Here is a 20,794-nt window from a genome sequence, read left to right as displayed (position 1 = left end):
TCAACTCCATATCTATTGATTAATGTCCCGGGATTCGTGTTGGTCTGTTTTTCTCCCATGATACGAGGTCAGGCAACCTATGGTGAGATTTTTTCTGTCTTTTTAAGAAGCCATGATGTGCCTTTGTATGATACTCCCTTCGATCCATACTAATTATTGCTGAATTTTTTCTTTTTCTTTTTGGTTGGTATGGGCTTTATTATGAACGCTGGCCTTTTTTATTTTTTATTTTTGGTTTTGTCATGGGCTATATATGGGTTGTACGAAAGAGTGGAGCTGGAAGGAGATGAGCGCTCATTTCTTTTTTGTGTTGTTCTTTTCCTTCTAAATGTTCTTTTTTATTTTCTATTTTCTATATTATTCTTTTTTACTTGATGTTTTTAACCTATTGTTACTTAATTTCTATAATTGGTGAGATTTAGTTAATTATGAAACACACAACTCAATAATTTTTTTAATTTTTTTACTTTGTTATTTTTGTTTTCATTATGAAACCCTAAATCCTAAACCCTAAACCCTAAACCCCCACCTCTCAGCGCCAATATGAACACCGAAGGCGAGGGGGCCGAAAGAAGCACTAGCGGTAGCTGTTGTTCTTCATCGTGTACCCCCAACTTCTCTCCATGTATTATATGGTTGACGACATCTCTCCGGTGGCGTCCAAGCCTAAACTAGGCTCATATCATATAGGCCCAATGTGGACCCTATGCTATTATCTCAAAGTCCAAGCAGAGCCCATATAGGCCCAACGTTGTGCCCGTGCTGAAAATAAGGAGGTTTCCCTTTCTTTTTCTCCATCTGAACATTTCTAGAAAATGAACTATATGTCTAGCCATAGAGGAAGAGCATGCACTATATGGAGGAGTCCGCAACACCAAGGCAGACCAACGAAGCTAAGCTAGTATACGTATGGCGGTATGTTAGGAAACGGAGGTTGATCCAGGGCCACAAATTTCCCCACCAAAATTAGGCATATGCATGGCCACTAGCAAGTTAAGTAAGCACTGATCACTCCTACTCTCTAATTAGGTGCAAGATATATACTCAATCGCGGTCCAGTTGTAGCTACCTAGAAATTAAAAGTCCCCCTCTTCGATTCGAAGGCAACTTTGATACGCTGCTTGTCACCGATGACCTTTTGATCATGAGACGGTAAAGTCATCTGTGACACGCAGAGCATGAAAGATGCGTGTTTCGGTCTCCAATTTGTCTGTCATGTTCGCATTTCCTTTCGAATCCATGAAGGTATACCTGCATCGTATCCTTGGAGGTTTCGGTCGCTGGGGGAGCTCTGTATGCAAAATCGTTGCCCAGATGAAGAGGGCCGTCCCTAGATGCAGAATCGTACCAGGAAATTGGAGTTGTTTCGTAGTAGAACAAATACAAACTTCATGAAAAAATATAGAAAAAAAGAGATACAAAAGGCCCATAGGTTGGCCCGTTTTGGCGAAGACCCGTAAGTTAGTCATAAAGCCCAAAGTAGATAACAAGTGTATGACCAACTGGGCTGGCCGGCGATCGAAATGAGCGGCGGCGTTCCTCTTTCTACTACGACTACGGCGGCGGCGATGGATCCCGGAGAGGAGGCGAGGCAACGTATGGGCAGAGCAAATCCCCATCGATATGTGCTTCTCGATTAGTTGTATTCCAACTTGCTGTCAGTAACATAATTTATGTGAGGTGCGCTTCGGTACAACCCCCATTCTAAAAAAAAATCGTATAAAGGATAGGGCGGCCATTTCACATGCCGTACTAAAATACCCGTCCGCCGTACGCACGCCCGCGTCGTCATACGGCGCTATCACGTACGCCCACCCGTCCGCGCCCACGTCCGGTGTACGCCCGCCCGCATGGACGCTTGCGCCGCTGCGTACGCCCGTGCGGTTCGAGTGATTAAAAAAAAACCGATCGGGCGAACCCTATCTTCACGTCGCCTCAGCCGCCGCCTTTCGCGCCGCCGCCGCCGCCGCGATCTCCGCCAGTACCTGGCCGATGGGAAAAAGACCTACGCGTTGTGCGCTACTGGACGCCGAGAACCGCCTAGGTGGAGCAGACGGCGGCGCCGTCGTCAGCTCGGCGTGCTGTTTGTCGTGGTTCTAAGTCTGACAGTGATGTAGGGGGTAAGTATGAAGAGGCAAGATCTTAGCTATGGAGAAGTTGTAAGCACGCGAGGTTTACGAGTTCATGCCCTTCTTGGAGGAAGTAATAGCCCTATGTCTCGGAGCCCGGAGGCGGTCGACTGGATTATGCGTGTATGAATTACAGGGGTGCGAACCCTTTACACTGAGGAGTGGGGTGGCTTATATAGAGTTCGTCGGCCCCCTCCGACCCTCAGTTATGCAGAGTTTTAAATACATTAAGGTCAGGCGTTACTGATAACGCCCCTAATAAAGTGCTATGATGGCCATAAAGGCTACTTAATAACCGACCGTTAGCATGCGGAGTGCCTCTAGGTCTCTTGGCCGTCGAGTGGTTTGGTCTTGGTCGAGTGATTGCTTCTTGGTCGAGTGTCTTCGAGTCTGTCGAGTGGAACACCTCCAAGTCGATTGAAAAATGATTTCTTCTAGAGATGTCCTTGGGTAGGGCAGTTGGGACAGGACCATGACCCTACCCTAGATACATGGCTTCATCATTAGCCCCCGAATGGATCGAGGTTTGAGTGGGGAAGGAGTTGAGAATTTCTCCGACTCACTTTTCATGCCACGAGCATATCTGGTTTCAGATCAATGAACCTGAATGATGACAGCAACTTCCTTTTCAGTCGCCTTGATCCATTCTTAATTTTTGTCGAGTGAGTTTCTTTACTTGAAAGGCTCCGAGTGACGGTGCAGAGGAGATCTTTGGTCTGACAAGCTGTTCTGCTACCCGCAGATTTCGCGGGATCTGAATTTTGGGAAGCGCGCGGGACGGGGGAGGCCGCGGTAATCGGATGGGATAGGGCGGAGCCGCCTCGATCCCCGCGCCACCTTTTTCGCCACATATCGCGGGCGCGATTGTTACGGGATTCGACAGGTCCGCCCGGGCCTACTAGTCAGCCACTCGGAAGAGGCCTCATATAAGGCGTAGGACCGGAGTCTCTTAAACAGTGCGTCCCCATTATCTCTTCTTCTCTTCTCGCTCCCTCGCCGCGCTCGCTCTCGCCCCCGCGCCACCGCTCCGTACGCGTCTCACCGGCGACGATGGGGAAGGAGAAGACGGCGGCTCTAGAGCGGGCAAAGAAGGCGACGGCGAGGTCGAAGGGGAAGGCGACCAGTCGGGGCGGATCCTCCTCGCGAACCGGCCTGCCAAAGGGCTGGATCCAGGGCGACTGGATCCGCTCAACGATCACGCAAGAAGACCTCAACGACCTGGCCGAAGGAGGGCTGATCCCCTATGAATCGGCGCGGCTTCCGGGGAAGGAGTCCGAGCCGCAACCTCGGGAGGGTGAGCGCGTCCTCCTTGCCACCCACGTCGACCGTGGATTTTTCTTGCCTCCTCACCCTTTCTTTCAGGGGTTTCTGAACTTTTTTGGGTCATAACTTCACCACTTCACTCCCAACACGATCGTTTATCTCGCCGCCTTTGTTTCTTTGTGTGAGAATTTCCTGGGTTGTCGGCCTCACTGGGGCCTTTTCAAGCACATTTTCACTTGTCGCTCCCAGACGGTGAAAAAGGCTAATCTGAGTGACGAGAGGACCCAAGTGATTCAGATGTGCGGGGGCCTTGGTGTTCAGATGAGAGGGAAAGGCTCCTTGACAAGGTTTTGAAGAAGTTCAAAATGGATCAAGCAAAGAAAGGGTTCTTGCCTGTGTTACAAGGTGTGAAGTTGAGTAAGACTCAATGTCCGACCACCGCAGAAGATAGAGAGAAAATGAAAGATGTTCCCTATGCTTCAGCCACAGGCTCTATCATGTATGCAATGCTGTGTACCAGACCTGATGTGTTCCTTGCTATAAGTCTAGCACGGAGGTACCAAAGTAATCCAGGAGTGGATCACTGGACGGGGTCAAGAACATCCTGAAATACCTGAAAAGGACTAAGGATATGTTTCTCGTATATGGAGGTGACAAAGAGCTCATCGTAAATGGTTACGTTGATGCAAGCTTTGACACTGATCCGGACGATTCTAAATCGCAAACCGGATACGTGTTTTTACTGAACGGTGGAGCTGTTAGTTGGTGCAGTTCTAAACAAAGCGTCGTGGCGGGATCTACATGTGAAGCGGAGTACATAGCTGCTTCGGAAGCAGCAAATGAAGGAGTCTGGACGAAGGAGTTCATATCCGATCTAGGTGTCATACCTAGTGCATCGGGTCCAATGAAAATCTTTTGTGACAATACTGGTGCAATTTCCTTGGCGAAGGAATCCAGATTTCACAAGAGAACCAAGCACATCAAGAGACGCTTCAATTCCATTTGGGATTTAGTCCAAGTGGGAGACATAGAAATTTGCAAGATACATACGGATCTGAATGTTGCAGACCCGCTGACTAAGCCTCTTCCACGAGCAAAACATGATCAGCACCAAGGCTCCATGGGTGTTAGAATCATTACTGTGTAATCTAGATTATTGACTCTAGTGCAAGTGGGAGACTGAAGGAAATATGCCCTAGAGGCAATAATAAAGTTATTATTTATTTCCTTATATCATGATAAATGTTTATTATTCATGCTAGAATTGTATTAACCGGAAACATAATACATGTGTGAATACATAGACAAAACAGAGTGTCACTAGTATGCCTCTACTTGACTAGCTCGTTGATCAAAGATGGTTATGTTTCCTAACCATAGACATGAGTTGTCATTTGATTAATGGGATCACATCATTAGGAGAATGATGTGATTGACTTGACCCATTCCGTTAGCTTAGCACTTGATCGTTTAGTTTGTTGCTATTGCTTTCTTCATAACTTATACATGTTCCTATGACTATGAGACTATGCAACTCCCGTTTACCGGAGGAACACTTTGTGTGCTACCAAATGTCACAACGTAACTGGGTGATTATAAAGGTGCTCTACAGGTGTCTCCGAAGGTACTTGTTGGGTTGGCGTATTTCGAGATTAGGATTTGTCACTCCGATTGTCGGAGAGGTATCTCTGGGCCCTCTCGGTAATGCACATCACTCAAGTCTTGCAAGCATTGCAACTAATAAGTTAGTTGCGGGATGATGTATTACGGAACGAGTAAAGAGACTTGCCGGTAACGAGATTGAACTAGGTATTGAGATACCGACGATCGAATCTCGGGCAAGTAACATACCGATGACAAAGGGAACAACGTATGTTGTTATGCGGTCTGACCGATAAAGATCTTCGTAGAATATGTAGGAGCCAATATGAGCATCCAGGTTCCGCTATTGGTTATTGACCGGAGACATGTCTCGGTCATGTCTACATAGTTCTCGAACCCGTAGGGTCCGCACGCTTAAAGTTCGGTGACGATCGTAATTAGGGTTTTTGTGTTTTGATGTACCGAAGGTTGTTCGGAGTCCCGGATGTGATCACGGACATGACGAGGAGTCTCGAAATGGTCGAGACATAAAGATTGATATATTGGAAGCCTATATTTGGATATCGGAAACGTTCCGGGTGAAATCGGGATTTCACCGGAGTACCGGGGGGTTATCGGAACCCCCCCGGGGGTTATTGGGCCTACATGGGCCATAAGGGAGAAGAGGAGGGCCGGCTAGGGCAGGCCGCGCGCTCCCTCCCCCCTAGTCCGAAGAGGACAAGGAAGGGGGGGGCGGCGCCCCCCTTTCCTCTTTCTCCCTTCCTCCTTCCTTTTCCAACAAGGCAAGAGGGGGGAGTCCTACTCCCGGTTGGAGTAGGACTCCTCCAGGCGCACCCATAGGGCCGGCCGCACCTCCCCCTCTCCCTCCTTTATATACTGAGGCAAGGGGGCACCCCATGACACACAAGTTGATCCTCGTGATCGTTCCTTAGCCGTGTGCGGTGCCCCCTTCCACCATATTCCACCTCGGTCATATCGTAGCGATGCTTAGGCGAAGCCCTGCGTCGGTAGAACATCCTCACCGTCATCACGCCTTCGTGCTGACGAAACTCTCCCTCAACATTTTGCTGGATTGGAGCTCGAGGGACGTCACCAAGTTGAACGTGTGCAGAACTCGGAGGTGCCGTACGTTCGGTACTTGGATCGGTCGGATCGGGAAGACGTACGACTACTTCCTCTACGTTGTGTCAACGCTTCCGTTGCCGGTCTACGAGGATACGTAGACAACACTATCCCCTCTCGTTGCTATGCATCACCATGATCTTGCGTGTGCGTAGGATTTTTTTTGAAATTACTACGTTCCCCAACATGGGTGCCATTCCACCCTAGGGCCCATGCGCCTAGGGTTTGGGGGGAACCCTAAAGGGGGCGCCACCCTTGCTTGGGGGGCAAGCCCCCTCCCCCTTGGCCGCCGCCCCCCCTCTAGATCTCATCTAGAGGGGCCGGCCCCCTTCCCCCTTGTCCCTATAAATAGAGGGGCGAGGGGAGGGCTGCAACACCACATCCAAGGCGCAGCCCCTCCCCTCCCCAACACCTCTCCTCCTCCGCGTGAGCTTGGCGAAGCCCTGCCGGAGAACTGCCACTCCATCACCATCACGCCGGCGTGCTGCTGTTGGAGCCTTCTTGCTCAACCTCTCCCTCCTCCTTACTGGATCAAGGCGCGGGAGACGTCGCCGGGCTGCACGTGTGTTCAACGCGGAGGCGCCGTTGTTCGGTGCTTAGATCGGATTCGGCCGCGATCTGAATCGCTACGTGTATGACTCGTCCAACCGCGTTCTTGCAACGCTTCCGACTCGCGATCTTCAAGGGTATGAGGATGCACCCCCTTCTCTCTCGTTGCTAGTTACTCCATAGATTGATCTTGGTGATGCGTAGAATTTTTTTAATTTCTGCAACGATCCCCAACACTCCCTCCCCGGCTCGGGCTGTGCGCCCCCCGTCCCCTCACACCGAGGCTCCTCCGCCGGCCCCCGTTGCTAAGAAATATGTGCCACCCCATGCCTCCGGCTCCCCGGCTCCCACCGCGGCTACCGCCCAGGGCGGCGCCCCCTCCCACGGCCGTCAAGGCCCCGCCAAGAAGAAGAAGCGTCGCGGTCAGGGCCGTGGCAACCTGACCCACCTTTCCCCGCCGGCCCCGGGCTCCTCCTCCGCTCTGGGCCCCATCTCCAACCGTCCCCACCCCCTTGCTTCAATTGCGGGGTGGCGGGACACTCGCAAGTCAACCGCGTCAACCCTCAGTGCTGCTACATATGCAAGGATCCCGGGCATCCCGCCCTTCTGTGCTCGGACCGTCTGGTGTTGTCGGAGCTCATGATGTACGGCCACGGTATCGAGGGGCTGGGCTTCTTCCACCTTGAGGTCCCCGACCTCCCGCTGCCCACCCCCTCGCTTCAGGCAGTCGTCACGGTGGTCGACGGGGTGGCCTCACTGGAGATGATCGAGGCCGAGCTCAACCACCTCTACCGTCACCAGTGGGACTGGGTGGTCACTCCTACCGCAGGTCACATCTTCACTGTGGTCTTCCCCGACACCGACAGCTACAGCCCGGATCACCCTCGCCCTCAACCAGCTCGTCGTCGACATCACCGAGCCGGTCCCTGATGCCCCGGCGGTGGCCGTCCTGGATACGGCTTGGCTCCTTGTGGGCGGCCTCCCTGACATCGCCCGGTCTGAGCTCGTCATCCGCGAGATGTCCAAGATTCTGGCCAAGGTAGTGGTGGTGGATGAGCTCTCCCTCCGCAAGGAGGAGGAAGTCCGGTTCAAGGTCAAGTGCTTAGACTCCTCCAAGATCCATGCTACCGTTCGCGTGTTCTTCAATGACCAGGGCTACGACCTCAGGATTGCCCCGAGCCCCCCAACCACGTCGGCCGTCCCCGCTTCACCGACGATGGTTTCCCCGGTGGCAACCCGGGGACCGATGGAGACTACCACGGCCGCCACCGCCCCTGCTCTCGCCGGTCGGAGGACGAGGGGGGATCGGAGGACTCACACTCCCGGTCCCAGTCTTGCTCTCCTTCGCCTCCGGCCGCCGGTGGGTGCGTCAGGCTGCACCGGGTCTGCTCCTCGAGGCTCCTCTCGACTCGATGGTCGAGTCCCATGAGGCCAGCGATGCCTCCAGCGTGGGCTTGGTCGTCTGCCTCGGGTCCTCTCCTCGCTCCCCCGTTCCCATCGGGTCGTCGCTCCGCCGCTCTCCCGTTCCTTCATCGCGTCCTGACCCGCCCTTTCTGCTCGCCGAGGTGGATGTGACATCCCCGGCTCCCTCCCCTGGCGCTGTGGTCGCCACCGCTCCGTCGGGCCCCATCTGCGACCCGCTGCCAGCGTTGGGCCTCAGCGCTGCCGAGGCGACTCCGGCTGTCACCTCCCGCCCCCCCCCTCGTGGCCGCCTTCGGTCGCGGTTCCCCCTCAGCTCGGGGTTCCTCTCGTGGACTCGGCTCCGCTCATCGTCTCCCCTGCACCACCCCTGCCGAGCCCGCCTCCGACTCTGACGCCCCCTGGATGTGGGCTCCCTCCCGCGGTAGTCCTCGGCACGGATGTGGGGACTCGGGTGTTCACCCCCTTGGCCGCCCAGCCCCCCCCTCTGTGTGCCGCGGCCTACTCTCGCCGCGGGCGCTCGGCCTCCTCTCCGGTGACTGCCTCCCACCGGAGCGCTCGGCTTGACGCAGCGCGCCCCGAGGGGAGCCCCGCGCTGCCCATCCATGAGCGGGCGGAGTTTCGGGCGGCTGCCCGGAACCTGGAGCTAGGTACGCCTGCAGTCCCCCCTTGGCATGTTCTTGTTCATTCTCTGCTCTAGAGTCGGTTCCGCTCGGCCACCTCGCGAAGGTCGCGACTGATTCCGCGATCATCTTCAGGGGGGAGGTTGCCCCCCTTAGTCCAGATTGAGGCCATTAGGGCCCGTGAGATCCTCGACGGTCGGCTCGCGGAGGCCCGAGCAGCTATGCTCGCTACGTCTACCCCGTTGAATGCGTTAGGGGATGTTGTCCCACCCCCTCCTCGGTGGGCCGGTGGCACCCCCCTGTCCATGGCAGATCTCCGGGGCCGCACCCGCTCTCGCACCGCTGCTCTCCGCGCCCAAAGCGCTTCTCGTGTCCTGGGGTCAAGCAGCCCCTCAATGGTTGCTTGATGCGGGCCCTCTTCTAGAACATCCGCGACTTTGGCCACGATTGTCACCGCCGCCAACTAATCGAGTACATGCGTGATGAACACATTGACATTGTCGCCATCCAAGAAACCATGCGCACGGAATTCTCCCTCCCCGAGATCGACCGTCTTAGCCCCCACCTCTTCGCTCGGCATTGGCTCCCTTCTAGTGGGATCTCGGGGCATTCCGGTGGCATGCTGTTAGGCGTGAAGGATGCCACCTTTGAGGTTGGCGGTATGGACTAGGGACAATTCTTTGTTAGCATGGAACTTTATGAATGCTTCCTCAACATCAAGTGGGAGGTTATTGTTGTTTACGGCCCCGCCGACCATAGCCGGCCCGCTTCCTTCCTTGAGGAGATCCACCGGAAGGTCTCGGCTGCTTCGCTTCTAGTGGTGGTTGGGGCGATTTTAACCTCATGCATTTCGTGGAGGACAAGAGCAATTCGCACGTCAACTTTGCGCGTATGCAAATGTTCAACGACTGCATTGCTGACCTTGGGCTCTGTGAAATAGATAGGGTTAGTGCCAGGTTCACCTGGACCAACCGCCAGGCCGCTCCGACCCAGTCCGTCTTGGACCGGGTCCTAGTTTCCCCGGAATGGGACCTCCGCTGCTCTCTTGCTTCCCTCCGGGCCATCACTCGGATCGGTTCCGACCACGTTCCCCTCCTCCTCTCTTCCGCTAACGAGCATCCCCCGATTCCTCCTCGATTCCGGTTTGAGACATTTTGGTCATCCCAACCTGGCTTCGTCGAGGCCGTGGCCGCTCGCTGGGTGGAGGCTCGCGTCCATTCCCAGTCCTTGTCTCGCCCCCTCCGCCATCGACTCGTGGAATCTCTGTGCCAAGCGCGGCAGACAGTTCATGAAGGGGTGGGGCGCCAACTTGGGTCACGACCTCTGCAAGCGGAAGAAGGCCCTTCTGTCTGCTATTCAGGCCCTCGACCTGCGCGCCGACGCCATCGGCCTTTCTCCTGAGGAGTGGCTTTCCCGGTATGACCTGGAAGACCAACTCTCGATCATCTACTCCGACGAGGAAGCTTACTGGCATGTGCGCGGGGCTCAGAAATGGGTATTGAAGGGTGACACCAATGCGGCATACTTTCAGGCCATCACGAATGGTAGGCGTAGGCGCAACACCACCCCCCTTCTCTGGGATGGGCCGACTCTACTGCAGTCCCCACGGGACATTAGGTCCCACGTTGACGGCTTCTATAGGTCTCTGTTTGCAGCCGCTCCTCGGAGCGGCTTATCCCTGTCCCTGGACTGTTGATCCGGCCGCCAGGTTGTCACGGATGAGGAGAATGCGGCCCTCACGGCCCCCTTCTCGGAGGGCGAGGTTTGGGCCGCCATCAAAGGCATGAACCCTACCTCGGCCCCGGGCCCGGATGGCCTGCCGGTTAAGTTCTTCCAAGCCTTCTGGAATGTGATCAAGCCGGAGGTCATGGCCATCTTTGATGAGTTCTATGTTGGTTCCATTGAACTCGGGCGCCTCAACTACGGGACGATCTTGCTTATCCCCAAGGTTCCTGGGGCGGCTGACATCCGTCAGTTTCGCCTCATCACGGTGATAAATGTGATCTTCTGTATTCTGGCAAAAGGGTACGCCAATAGGGTGACCCTGCTCGCTGACCACATTACCCACCCCAACCAATCGGCCTTCATCCAAGGGCAATATATCCTGTATGGGGTGCTAGTTCTTCACGAAGTACTCCATGAGGTCCGGTCCAAACACCTCAAGGCAGTCTTCCTGAAGATAGATTTCCATAAGGCCCATGACACTGTTAGTTGGCCCTTCCTTCGGGAAGTTCTCCTACGGAAAGGTTTTGATGACCGGTGGATCTCCAGGGTGATGCAGATGGTCTCATGTGGACGCACTACCGTGAACATCAATGCGGAGACCCCTACTTCCCCACTCTCTGTGGGGTGAGGCAGGGTGACCCTTTCTCCCCGTTCATGTTCAATATGGTAGTGGACGCACTGGCTGCCATCCCGGACAAGGTTAAGGTGGCGGGCCATATTCGTGGGCTCGCGCCCCACTTGGCCGGTGGCACCGGCATCTCCCTGCTCCAGTACGCTGACGACACCATCATCATGCTCGAAGGGTCGGACGTGGACATCGCTAACCTTAAGTTCCTCCTCCTCTGCTTCCAACAAATGTCTGGCCTCAAGATCAACTTCGACAAGAGTGATGTGATGGTGATGGGCTACTCTCCGTCCGAGGCGCGTGACATCGCCAACCGCCTGAATTGCCGCCAAGGCGCCTTCCCCACCACCTACCTGGGAATGCCCATTAGTGACTCTCGGCTTACTGTTGCTGATCTGCGACCGTCTGTTGCTAAGTTGCAGATGCGCATTGAGCCTTGGCAGGGTCGGTGGCTATCCAAGCCGGCCCGTACGATCCTCATTGACTCCTCGCTCTCCAGTCTCCTCTTGTTCCTCATGAGCTTCTACAACCTACACGAAACGCTTCACCACGAGATTGCCAAGGTCCAATCCCGCTTCTATTGGGCTGGGGACAATAACAAACAGAAATACCATATGGTTAGTTGGCCCGACATCTGTAAGCCTCGGGAGCAAGGTGGCCTCGGTATCATGTGCTCGAAGTGCATGAATATCACGCTTCTTTCCCGCTGGCTTTGGCGCATCTCGCAAGGGCATGGTGGGCTGTGGCTAGACATCATCTGAAATAAATACCTACGTGGCCAACCTTTGGCCTTCTGTCAACGGTCTGGTGGATCCCAATTTTGGCAGTCTGTCATTCAGTTGCTCCCCGTTCTCCGTATTGGGACCTCCATATCGGTCGGATCGGGTTCAGCTACCCTGTTCTGGTTTGACCGATGGGCGGGGGACTCGCCCTTCGTGGCTCGGTTCCCCGATCTCTTCTCCATCGTTTTTGTCCCGACGATCTCCGTTGAACGGGCCCTTATTGACTTAGGGCACCTCGCGTTCCAGAGGCCATTTGGGCCTCCGGAAACTGCCGCTTGGTAGGAGCTTCTTGATTGCATCGCCCTCCATGAGCCGGCTATCCATGCTGGCCTGGACGAGGTTTGGTGGCGCCTTGATCCATCGGGCCAATTCTCCACCAAGTCCCTTTACTCGGCCATCGCTCCCTCCTTTGCTCCGTCCCTCCTCCTAGCGGTGTGGCCCATTCGCGTGCCTCTGAAGATCCGGATCTTCATGTGGCAGTGGATCCGCGGGCGGCTCCCGTCTGGGGTGGAGGTCCGCAAGCGCAATGGTCCAGGCTCCGGTCTTTGCCCGCTCTGTAGTACCCCCGAGGACTCAGACCACATCTTCTTCAACTGCGTGTCTGCCCAATTTGTCTGGGGCTGTTTTAGAGAGGCTGTGGGTGGAGATTGGTGCCACACCAACTTCCCCGACCTCTTCGCCGAACTCCAGACCCCCCCTGCCCACTCGCCACGTTAGGTGGCTTGAGATTGGGGCTCTCGCGTGGACCCTCTGGACGATTCGCAATTAGCTTGTGATTCAGCGCACTCCGCTTCGACGGGCTACTGACGCTCTCTTCAAACTCGCCACGTTATTTGCAGCTCTGGCGACCGCTTAGCCGCCCTCGGGACCGGGACACCATCTCCTCCTTCATCGCCGTCATTCGATCGATGGCCGTCCGCCTGTCGCCGCCGCCCCCTCCGCCTCCTCCAGAGCCTGATTAGGTGTTTGGCGAGCTCTTGTCCTTGGCCTCAGGCTTGGCCGTGCTTTTCTTTTGTTGTTGTTGTTTTTTGGGCTTGTTGAGCTGTGCCCTCAGCAGTACCTTAATTTGGATCTCCTATTGTGTGTCTTGGGTGAGTGTGCTCTGAACTAGACCATGTATGTGTGCTCTGGGCGGGTTGCTTTATTTATAAAGCGAGGCGAATGCCTTTTTCGGTAATAAACCAGGACGGAGGTAGTACCATGGAACAAGAGGCCCTTTTTCCAGAAATTTGTATCCGGACCTGTTGAAATCCGCTCTCACGGGAGTCGAACCTAGGACCTGGGGCGCTACTAAGGGCACTGCAACCACTAGGCCACAGGCACGTTTGCTCATGTGTGTAATCTTCTACTCCCTCCGGTCCATATTAGTTGTATTAAAGCAGTGACAGTTAATATGGATTGGAGGGGAGTACAACATTTTTACTACCCTCGGCGGTTGCTCTAATGTTGTGTGTGCATTTGTCCAGAATAACATGAGAGCAGGAAAAGTCTGTTTATCATACTAGGGAAGTTGATTAGGCATTTCCTTTCCCGGCCTGGCAGAAAAATTAAAGGTGTATGGTCTCTGTTTTTGAGAGAAAAAGTGTATTGCTATCTAAGATGGCTACGGATTCACTAAATAATAATAAAAAATCATGTTCCTATTATCCATCTTTGAAATGCTTCTTTATGAGAGCATTACCATATAGTCATATTATCTAGACCATTGTATGGACATATCTGGTAGTTGTGTGGCATTGAATGTGGCTATATACAAGCTGTGGAAAATAGAGTATTTGCGGGTGAAGCGTACAGCGTGGGTCGTGGGGCAGGCCATACGCGGACACACGACCGTATGCTGACAGTGCCCTGGCCCGCATGCAGGTAACGCCCGTGACTATACCTGGACCGCTGGTCCTTGTCTCGAGGTATATCTGGACTATAGTCCAGAATTTTTTCCTTTTGCCGCGTAGCCAGTCTTTTTTTTTTTTGCGCCATGGCCAGTCTCGTGCCCTCAAATCCCCTCCCCCTGATTTTCAGAATTTCCGAATTTAATGCGCAGCGGCTCGGCGGCGACTGAGAGGATTCGATTCGGCATCGGCGCCGGCGCCGGCGGGGCGATGGGGGCCAGAGGGATCGATGATTTCCCTGTGGATCCGATACGCATCTGTATTCTGTGGTGGCCGCGCGAGCTCATCCATGGTCCTTGACTCCCCCCGGCGGTGCGCCGTGTCTTTTTTCGTCGTGTGTGCAGGTTGCTGATCTTCCAGGAGGCGCCGCGCGGGAGCGCGGTTGGGAGCAGGGGAGGAGATGTGCTGCGGGATTCATCTGTGGCTCCGCACAACAACTGCGTGGAGTACGACGGCGATGGGAGCATGGAGAATGGCCCAGCGGAGTCGGGGGAGTCGGCCGTCAAGCCGGCTCCACGGTCGCCGGACTGGATGAAGAGGTACAAGGAAGCAAATTCTTCTGAATGTTTTAACCCGTAATTCGTTTTCAACCTGCTGTTCTGTTCTGGTAATGGTGATGTTGTGTAAAATAACCAAAAATTCAGTGGTGCTCTCTGTGTCTATTACCACCAGAGCCAGTCAGCCAGAGGATTCATCCCATAAAAAGATGTAGGGGGAAAGGGGTTGAGCCAATTGAGTGGTGCGCCCCATGAATTGCTTCTGTATTAGACAGTACGGGATTGCTTTGTTTGTCTAGTGCCTGTGGTTTGTTTAGGATCCCCGCTACCACAGAGATTAGAAAAGATTTTGAATTAGTGCTACTGTATCGTTACGCATGAGGCATGACCAGCAGGCAAGTGTGGGCGGTTTTGGGGAGGGAGGGATGTTTGTTGTCTGGCTTTGTTTCTGTCGCATATGTTCGCCATCGGCAGGCTGGTCCGCCGATGATTTTTTCTTCTTCTAGTTTTTTGCACGTAATGCTTGCAATCATTATTTCCGCATGGGCGTCTACGGGGTGAGGATGGTGGGGTGGGGGAAATTCTGAAAACAATCAGGAACTGGTTTTGCTGATGTTTGGTGTTTGATTTTTGTGGGTGTGTTGTTTTTCACGCAGTTCGTGCGGGCACTATTCCTACATAAAGAACACCCTGCCTGGGAAGGATGGGGGCCCTCAAAAAATCTAAAGGGGCTTTGCGGAGCGAGACAGAGAAGAGGTTGTCAAGCCATAGTTAGGCACCACATTTGACACGTTGACGGAAACGTACGACTTCTACAATCTATACTCATGGGAACTTGGTTTCGGTATAACGTATGGCAAAAGCCGACTGAATCCAGGCAAGCAGAAGACAAATGCAAGAGATAGTCTGTGGTTGCTCGGTAAGGATGCAGAACTGAAATGAATTTAGACAAGAAATACAGGTGATAAAGAGCACACTGTCAGATACAGTCCACCGGTGATTTAAGTGGCACATCTTGAAGGCTAAAGAAAGTTTGGGGGTTCTGCACGGGAATAGAAAATGAATTTAGACAGGAGTTTCATAAAGTCATAAACCATATGCTCACAGTGGACGAGATCGATCGAGGAAGCGTGGTCTCAGCTACTGGAGAAGTACGACCTGAAGGCACACTCGTACATGACGCAGATTTTTGAGATAAGAGAGAAGTGGGCGAAGTCATATTTCAAGGGAATTTTCTGTGTGAAGATGACAAGTACCTAGAGGAGTGAGAGTGTGAACCATATGCTGAAGAACTATGTGCCCTCCGGCTCTCCAATGCATAAGTTTGTTAGGCAGTACATGCTGTTGCAGTTTGATCGTCAATCAGATGAGAGTTATGAAGAGAAGAAAACTAAAATCGTAAGTGCAGCTTCATTGAGAAAGAAACGGTAGAGACATGAGAAGTGGAGCTAGGTGGTTTTCCTAGTAAAAATGACCGGTAATGGTTCAGAGTTTGGGTGAGAATGCGGGCTTTTTGAGCACATAGGTGTCTTGTCATATACTTCAGGTTCGTGCATGCCAGGCTCACACAAAACTTTGTTTCTTCAAGGCAGTTTCTGGATGTTGGTTAATTCTTTCGTGGTTGGCTTCATTTTCAGGTGATGGATTCCTTGGCATGACAAAGGTGTCGGATAAGCACATTGTGAGAAGGTGGACCAACGATGGTCGAGACATACTGCCAGAGCACTTGCATCACTACCAGTGCGATCAGCTTGGTGCCACGCCTCTGACATGTATGTGCAGGCATTAGAGTTGATCCGGTTGGGAGACGCCAGTGTGGAAGCTTAACACTGATGGGACTCTTCAATAAAGCTATGAAGGCGATGGCTCCTTTCGACCAGGCGAGGAATGGGCTGGGACAGGAGGATCGTGTCAGTGGCAAGAAGCAAGGCAATGTCGATGAAAAAGAAACCAAGGCTGGCGAGGATGAGTATGTTGTGCTGCCGGGGCATAGCAATCCTTTGGTTGGCCTGGGAGCGCCGTCGAAGAAGAAAAGTGCAGGGAGGCCGACAAACGCAAGAGGCCAGGCACCTTACGAAGGAATGAGTAAGAGTAGATTCTGTTGCATCTGCAAAATTCAAGGCCACAAACGAACAACTTGCCCACATAGAGGAGACGTTCCCAAAGTTCAGAGGAAAGAAGCAAAACTGCAGCAAGTGTGGTGTCACTGGCCATCAGAAGAACACCATGCGACAGGCCAGCGGGAAAAGTTGTTCAGGGTGTACTGTTGTACTAGCATATTAGGACCAAAAGTGGTTGTAGAATGCACATGTCGTGCGTGTGATGTGAACGTTAATGAACTATTATCATGGTGATAAGATAACTAAATCTGTTACTTCTGTTGTGGTAAATACAAATTTTGAAATGCATAAGCAAGTAGGGGGGCAGCCAGTGCCACACGGTTGGTATGCATGCGGTGGGAGAGTCAGTAAGTTTGAACTTTCAAAATTTGAATGTGAACAGGATGCCTGTGATGTGGCGGGTAATGGTTTGAATAGAAGCTGGAGGGGTCACGCGACGGCCAAGCAGACCAGGTGCTACAGGGCTTCGGTCCATGAGAAATGGATGACGGTCGAGACCGTAGTGGACTAAAGTGAGCCACCGCATTAATGGATAGTGGACAGGTGACAGGGGCACCGTTTGATAAATAATTCACCTCTGCAATATCACGCTAAATACAGCTGCACGCAGCAATCCAGAAGAGGACCAACGGCTTAGATAGTACTATCATATGCTAGTACGAGCCATTTCGAATTTTCGCTTCTTTATAGGATTGGATGGCGTATTACTTTCTTTTCACACAAGTTGAAAGACAGTACACTGAACTGCACATGCTTTTTTCTTCTTCTGATGAAACATCTTTCAAATTTCCTTCAAAAAAATTGCACATGGGTGACTATTAGAGCTGTACAAAGGATGGAAAATATTTGACTGAAGAAATCTTACTGAAAGGCATCCTCCACTTGGATGGCCAGTGAACATTGACAAGAACTAGTGTGGCGGAAATTTGCAGCTGCCCATAATATGTTAGCCTTCTCTCTTCTGAAGTTCTTCTCAACCGCGATATGAACCTCTTCTTGATCCATCTTTCTTGCTCCCTACATATACCATTAAAAATCAAGAATTAACATCAGATCTTGATTCTGCTTTTGCTATCTTGTTCAGCAGAACCTGAACCATGGAAGCCCCACCTCAAACAAGAAAAGGTGAAGATATCTGGAAGCATTCTAAAAGGCTTACGAAAGTACCTAATTGTGCTGCATCACTTTTCATCAACCCAGGGGCATCTTTTCCCTTTTGTGCCTTTGCTCTTCCTAGGAAGTGTCATCTCATAGAATGCCTAAAGGAGAGGCTCTGATAGTGGTTTTAAATAGTGGCCTTGGATTTGGTCTTCCTCTGACTGTATCCAGCAGCAGTCAGCACACTATCAGGTCACTCTCTTGCTTTGGGTCCCAAGTTTGTTTACCCATTGAGCAGCCGTTCCAATTTAGAAATGACCATGCTGATAATAATTTGTTTTTTTATTGGCACGAGAACTTGTCTGATTCGGGTGAAATTTCCTTGAAATTTCCACTACTTCCAAGGAACTGTTGTACATGCCTGCCCCTCATTGACTGACTTTTGATGCGTAGCAACGAAGTCGTCTAATTAGATGGTGATCATCCCATCTCCGTGGCCAGCAATGCCCCTCAAAGGGTTGCTTTCAAGATGCGTAAATGTCGTCCAGCACATATAGTTTTGATATGATTAGACGTACGCAATAATGTTCGTTCTCTGGAGGTGGCTTCACACAATTCTTGTTCTCAAGTTGTCTATATAGTAATGTACATCAAGGAATCTCCTGTTTTTTAAAGCATCTGTTGACCAGCACATACCTGCATTATACGTTTAACTACAATAGTCTCTGCGGATGTCAGCCGTGTAGTTTAAACTTCCAAATCTGATCTGACGGCCAGGGGTGTAGCTTTCGATCTGCTCCAGACGGCCAAGTGAATTGACCCGCAGTGCGAAGCCGCCGAAGACGAAGATCTGTCCGGGGAGGAAGGTCTCACCCTGGACTGCGTCGCTATTGATGATCGTAGGAGCCATCGAGCCTGACGGCGACGACATAGAGGAACTCTCAATGAAAGCACCAATGTCGGTGTCAAAACCGGCGGATCTCGGGTAGGGGGTCCCGAACTGTGCGTCTAGACCGGATGGTAACAGGAGGCAAGGGACACGAAGTTTTATCCAGGTTCGAGCCCTCTCGATGGAGGTAAAACCCTACGTCCTGCTTGATTAATATTGATGATATGGGTAGTACAAGAGTAGATCTACCACGAGATCAGAGAGGCTAAACCCTAGAAGCTAGCCTATGGTATGATTGTTGTTGTCTATGTTGTCCTACGGACTAAAACCCTCCGGTTTATATAGGCACCGGAGAGGGTTAGGGTTACACAGAGTCGGTTACAATGGTAGGAGATCTGAATATCCGTATCGCCAAGCTTGCCTTCCACGTCAAGGAAAGTCCCTTCCGGACACGGGACGAAGTCTTCAATCTTGTATCTTCATAGTCCAGGAGTCTGGCTGAAGGTATAGTCCGGCTATCTGGACACCCCCTAATCGAGGACTCCCTCAAAGATCTTTCTTGGAACAAACGCAATCCAGGAGACTTGGAGTGGAAGTCAGAGATGCAACGAGGCGGCCACGAGGCAGGAGGGCGCGCCCCCACCCTCGTGGGCCCCTCGTAGCTCCACCGACGTACTTCTTTCGTCTATATATACTCTTATACCCTAAAAGCATCCAGGGGAGCCACGAAACCACTTTTCCACCCCTTCAACCTTCTGTACCCATGAGATCCCATCTGGGGACCATTTTTGGCAATCTGCCGGAGGGGGATACGATCACCGAGGGCTTCTACATCAACACCATAGCCTCTCCGATGATGTGTGAGTTGTTTACCACAGACCTTCGGGTCCATAGTTATTAGCTAGATGGCTTCTTCTCTCTCTTTGGTTCTCAATACAAAGTTCTCCTCGATGTTCTTGGAGATCTATTCGATGTAATACTTTTTGCGGTGTGTTTGCCGAGATCCGATGAATTGTGGATTTATCATCAAGTTTATCTATGAACAATATTTGGTTCTTCTCTGAATTCTTATATGCATTATTTGATATCTTTGCAAGTCTCTTCGAATTATCGGTTTAGTTTGGCCTACTAGATTGATCTTTCTTGCAATGGAAGAAGTGCTTGGCTTTGGGTTCAATCTTGTGGTGTCCTTTCCCAGTGACAGTAGGGGCAGCAAGGCATGTATTGTATTGTTGCCATCGAGGATAAAAAGATGAGGTTTATATCATATTGCTTGAGTTTATGTGATAGCTATTTTGTTGAATTTTCTTATGATCCCACATGTAATTATTATGAGAGAGGAAAATATGATTGTAGAAATTTTCATGTTACTAAATTACCTCTCGTTATGTTGAGATTGCTATTGTTTCTTTCCGCTTCCTTGCATATGCTAGTTTTTTCTTGCTATGATAATTTGTTTGTCTATAAGATGTCTATGCATAGGAAGTATGTTAGACTTAGATGTGTTTGTCACGTGCTTCATGATGCTCTCTTTGTGCTTCAATTCTTGTCTTTCATGTGAGCATCATCGAAATTGTCAATGCCTAGCTAGGGGCGTTAAATGATAGCGCTTGTTGGGAGTCAACCCAATTTTATTTTTGTTCCTTACTTTTTGTTCCTGTTTAGTAATAAATAAATCATCTATCCTCTGTTATGAGTGGGTTTTTTATGTTTTAATTAGTGTTTGTTCCAAGTAAAGCCTTTAGGATCTTCTTGGGTGATTGTTGTTTGATCTTGCTGATAAAAACAGAAAGTATGCGCTCACAAGAATAATTTTCATTTTCTACCAGAGAGCGATAAAATACCAATTCCAACTGCAGTAGATCAATATGAAAATTATTTAGGTCTTCCTAATTTTTAAGAATTTTTGAAGTCACAGAAGTACTCAAACTATCCAGATTGCTACAGACTATTCTGTTTTTGACAGATTCTGTTTTTCGTGTGTTGTTTGCTTATTTTGATGAATCTATGGCTAGTATCGGGGGTTTTGAACCATAGAGAAGTTGAAATACAGTAGGTTTAACACCAATATAAATAAATAATGAGTTCATTACAGTATATTAAAGTGGTGGTTTTCTTTCTTATACTAACGGAGCTCATGAGATTTTCTGGTGAGTTTTGTGTTGTGAAGTTTTCAAGTTTTGGGTAGAGATTTGATGGATTTTGGAACAAGGAGTGGAAAGAGCCTAAGCTTGGGGATTCCCAAGGAACCCCAAGGTAAAATTCAAGGACAACCAAAAGCCTAAGCTTGGGGATGCCCCGGAAGGCATCCCCTCTTTCGTCTTCGTCTATCGGTAAGTTTACTTGAGGCTATATTTTTATTCACCACATGATATGTGTTCTGCTTGGAGCGTCTTGTAGGATTTGAGTCTTTGCTTTTTAGTTTACTACAATCATCCTTGCTGTACACATATTTTGGGAGA

The 20,794-nt window shown here is 51.2% G+C and overlaps 1 long non-coding RNA gene across 1 annotated transcript; it reads left to right on the top strand.

Moving 5' to 3' along the window:
• The first annotated feature begins 13,788 nt into the window (after positions 1-13,788).
• On the top strand, positions 13,789-16,599 carry LOC125511678. Its single transcript, XR_007285057.1, has 3 exons — positions 13,789-14,267; positions 14,882-15,771; positions 15,863-16,599. It is a non-coding gene; the product is annotated as an uncharacterized LOC125511678 (long non-coding RNA).
• Positions 16,600-20,794: the final 4,195 nt, after the last annotated feature.

The sequence above is a fragment of the Triticum urartu genome, chromosome 5, assembly GCF_003073215.2.
Source record: "Triticum urartu cultivar G1812 chromosome 5, Tu2.1, whole genome shotgun sequence".
NCBI lineage: Eukaryota > Viridiplantae > Streptophyta > Magnoliopsida > Poales > Poaceae > Triticum > Triticum urartu.
The sequence above is the reverse complement of the archived record's forward strand: the minus strand, read 5'-3'. Positions and strand labels throughout refer to the sequence as shown.